The sequence below is a fragment of the Myotis brandtii genome, unplaced genomic scaffold, assembly GCF_000412655.1.
Source record: "Myotis brandtii unplaced genomic scaffold, ASM41265v1 scaffold529, whole genome shotgun sequence".
Lineage (NCBI taxonomy): Eukaryota > Metazoa > Chordata > Mammalia > Chiroptera > Vespertilionidae > Myotis > Myotis brandtii.
In genome coordinates this window covers 1,297,168-1,301,737 of record NW_005369934.1, presented here as the reverse complement: position 1 = coordinate 1,301,737, position 4,570 = coordinate 1,297,168, and positions in this window count along the sequence as shown.

The following is a 4,570-nucleotide window of genomic DNA, read 5'->3' as shown; positions in this document are numbered from 1 at the left end:
ACCACTGAGTTGTCAGGACAATTTAGAGTAATTGTGCTGTTCTGGCCTCGGGACCACTAAGTCAGGTGGAACGCACCACCTGTGGCCACTAAAACAATTTAGGGTAATTGTGCTGTCCTGTTTCCCAGGTACAGAAGAATGTAAGATAACAATCAATGGGATGGTCATTCAACCGAATGGGATGATTTATACAATTCAGAAAATCAAAGTAACTTTTCTATTGTTAAGCCAAATAGCAGGGTTAGAGTTAAACTACAGTTTCTACCTGATGGTTGCTACCATACTTCAGTAGTATAGAATTATACACTTGAAACCTATATCATCTTGTTAACCAATGTCATCCCAATAAAATTAATTTTTAAAAAGAAAAAAAAGGTACTGGAGACAAAAGAAGAAATATTTCCAAGGGAGAAAGTTCAAAGTTAAGAAATAACTTTGTGCTGGCAAGGGAAAAAGGCAGACATTACTTATAAACCATTTCCTTAGTGTTAAAATGTGGATTATGATGAAGAATGCCCTTGATATATGGTGTAATTATTTTCCTTCATCTCCCCTTTACTTTAAAAGGTTATCTTTTCAACCAAGAATCTTACCCTTCTCTCTAATTTTCCTCCTTTCCTTCCCCAAGAAAAAGGATACCATAAATGTAAAACTTTTACAGATAATCGCATGACAATAACAAGTCCTTGTTTCACTACCTCGTCCTCAATCGGTCAATTGGAAACTATTAAAAGATCCCAACCATGTCCAATTTGACTGCTAACTATACCCTCTCTGTGGCTTTGTAGGACTCTTGAAAGAATTGATATCCTGCGGGTTCCACAAAAAGTTTCCCAGTCCAAAGGTTAGAGATTCCAGGAATACATTTTATAGTCTTAGTCATAATCTAAAAACAAACAAAAGAAGCAAACAAACAAAAAAGCCCTTTCATTCCCTTTAGAAATTGTTTTCTAACACATCAGAAGGACTCATTACAAGATTATCTCTGATCTACTGGCAAAGCCCTCTCACCCTATTTGGGCACCCAGAGAGTGTTCAGTTCTCCTTTTTGACTTGGGTATACAGGAACAGTAATAGTTTGCATGTAACTTTTAAAAAGCCAGGTCAGAAGTTGGAGCAAAGACACAACCAACTATTTAAATAAAACTAAATTTGACTTCTGTTTTAAGATATGTGGCATTTTCCCCTTCTAAAACCCTTACACTATTGTTTTCATAAGGAATTTTCCCCAGGTAGATGAAAGATGTTATTTTTTTCCATTAACATTTTGTATACAAATTAAAGAGGGTTGTCTTTATTCCACAACAAATGAAGTGAATGAACCTATTTTAGGATTCTTGGTTTATAAAAGGAGAAGTTGGTTTCCATTTATCATTTGCACACATTTGGATTCATTACCAGGTAAAACCCACCATCACAAAGACAAGGGGTTTTCATAATTAGATTCTTTTTCATAATTAGATTTTACTATGTTTTGTTTTATTTGAAGTAATTGAGTTGTTGCTAGGATGTGGGAGCTAGTTTGGTTACGCAGAGTTTTTGTTTTAATAATATTTTAGAATAGAATTTGACTTTTACATCTCTGCACTATCTTCTGAATTATACATTTGTATCTCTTATGTCTCAGTCTCTTCATTATAACTGACTTTGTGTAAGTAGAGCCTATGTCTACTTGGCGAAAAACAATGGCTTTTGGAGAGCAGGAACAGAGTTTCATTTTGGGGTGGATGGTAAAGCATGGCCCACAGCCAGCTGTTTTCCTCTTTCGTTTCTGTGTTACTCTCCCATGAAAATCGCTTTTTTCTTTCCTTTAAAAACATACCAGAGAGAAAGAGAACCATGCTAAAAGGAAACAGAACTCCAGTAATTCCCATATGCTGCCTGAAATTGCTGCAAGGATTTTAATTTTGTACTTTATTTATTCTGCCTTCTAACTTCTATCTTTTGATTCTTCCTAACATCTTGCATTTCTTTCTAGTACTCTTCTTTGTTTATTTTATTTTATCTTATTATTTTATTTTATTTTTAAAATATGAGATGCACCCTGGCCAGATGGCTCGGTTGGAATGTCGTTCCGTACACCAAAAGGTTGTGGGTTTGATTCCTGATCAGGGCACATACTGAGGTGGCATGTTCTATCCTGGTTGGACATGTTGGGAGGCAACTGATCAATGTTTCTCTCTCACATCAATATTTTGCTCTTGTTCTCTCACTCCCTTTCTCTCTCTCTAAAATTAATTTTAAAACAACAACATACTCTTGGGTGAGGATTAAAAAAAAAAGATGAGATGCATTTTAAAGATAAGTCACTAAAAATCCCCTTTCTTAGCATCCAAACTTGTTTTAAAAGCTTTTGTCATTAAACAAAAAATCACAGTGAAACCAATTGGAAAGAGTCCTGAACCACATATATTATTTCTGTTAGAAATTAGAATGAGCATTTTCTTTTAGGGGCTCCTGATTGAAATGGAAAATGCAAGTATGTAGTGACCTTGATGATCAAATCTGTAATTGGATTTCTGCTTGAAGCCTGTCTTGCTGCAAGAATCACTGGCAAGGTGAGGGAGAATGGAGGGCAGGGCCCGGTACTTCCAGGGCTTTGCCTTAGAGGCAGTTACTATGTCTTTGAGAACAAGTACAAAAGGAAGTAAAGTGGTCCTCAGCTTGGCTTTTCTCTCTTCTAACCAATGATGTGATTCATTACATTAATTGGATATGAAAAGTCACTTTCTCTAACTTGCCCTGAATATTGTTTTTGAATAGAACTATAGTAGGTTTTCTGTTCCTCTTGTTCTATTATGCTATACTACGAAGTAGAATTGGGGATTTATATCTCAGCTGGCTATTAGCTGTGTATGATCCATCACCTTACCGCTTGTCTTTACTTGCCCATCTAAAATATTAAGTCTTACTCATCCTTTAAGACCCCCACCCCACCCCACCATGTACCAACTTCCATGAAATATTTCTTCTTGTTCCAAAGCTAGATGCAAAATCTCTTTCTTCTGTAACTCTTAGGACACTGTCCTGTAACTCTTAGGACACTCATCACTTTTTCCCTCTAGATCAGCGATTTTCAATCTTTAACATCTCATGGCACACATAAACTAATTACTAAATTTCTGCAGCACACCCAAAAATATATATGTTTTGCGAATCTGACAAAACAAAAACAAAAACACAACAACAAACACCCAATCAGAAGAGCAAAAAGAAAAAAAATCCAAATATGAAGACTTAGCATATCATTAGCATATTATGCTTTGGTTGAACAGCCAATCAGACACTTAGCATATTAGGCTTTTATTATATAGGATAAAGAGGCAGGATGAGATAAGCTTTAAAAGTGTAAGCCTTGAAGTAAAATTGGTGGGGTTAAAATCTAGCTATGTGAGCACTAGGCAAATGGTAATGGTAAATGATAATACCATGTACATCCTATATAATAAAAGTCTAATATGCTAAGTGTCCGGTTGTCTGGTTGGCCGTTCAACCAATCAAAGCATGATATGCTAATGGTATGCTAAGGCCGCTCAAACGCTTGAAATATGCTAATGATATGCTAAGGCCGCTCAACCGCTTGATATGACCTGCATTGACCACCGGGGGCAGACAGTCAACCGGCCGACCAGTCACTATGATGTGCACTGACCACCAGGGGGCAGACACTCCAACTGGTAGATTAGTTTGCTGCTGGGGTCCAGCCGATCGGGACTGAGTGAGATGGGCTGGACATGCCCTGGAGCCCTCCTGCAGTCCCTCCCTGGCTGGCCAACCTCCTGCGTCCCTCCTTGGTCCCTATCGTGCACCGATGGGGTCCCTTGGCCTGGCCTGCGCCCTCTCGCAATCTGGGACCCCTTGGGGGATGTTGGATAGCCGGTTTTGGCCAGGTTGCGGGACCCTACTGGTGTACAAATTCGTGCACCAGGCCTCTTGTCATATAAAAATGCCAAAGGTTAAAGACAAAGAATCTTAAAAGCCTCAAGAGAAAAGCAGTTAGTAAGAAGATGAAGGGAAAAAAAGATAAAAAATATGAACAATAAAATGTCAATAAGTACATTTCTCTGATCCTTAGGTAGTCTGCTAAGAATTGGGGGCTGCCCTAGCTGGTTTGACTCAGTGGATAGAGTGTCAGCCTGTGGACTGAAGGGTCCCAGGTTTGATTCCAGTCAAAGGCACATGCTGGGGTTGCAGTCTCGATCCCCAGCAGGGGTTGTGCAGGAGGCAACCGATCAATGATTTTCTCTCATCATTGATGTTTCTATCTCTCTCTCCCTCTCCTTTCCTCTCTGAAATCAATAAAAATATATCAAAACAACAACAACAAAAAGAATTAGGGGCTGTTCAGGTTTGAGCAGAGCTTAAAGGAAGGAGCTGTATGAGAAGGCAGCAATGAGAATTGCTGGGATCTCATTTGCTGAAAGTAAGACTACTATTATATATATACTACAGGCCCGGTGCACAAAAATTTGTGCACTCTGGGGGGAGGGGAGGTTCCTCAGCCCGGCCTGTGCCCTCTCGCAGTCTGGGACCCCTCAGGGGATGACCACCTGCTGGCTTAGGCCCGCTC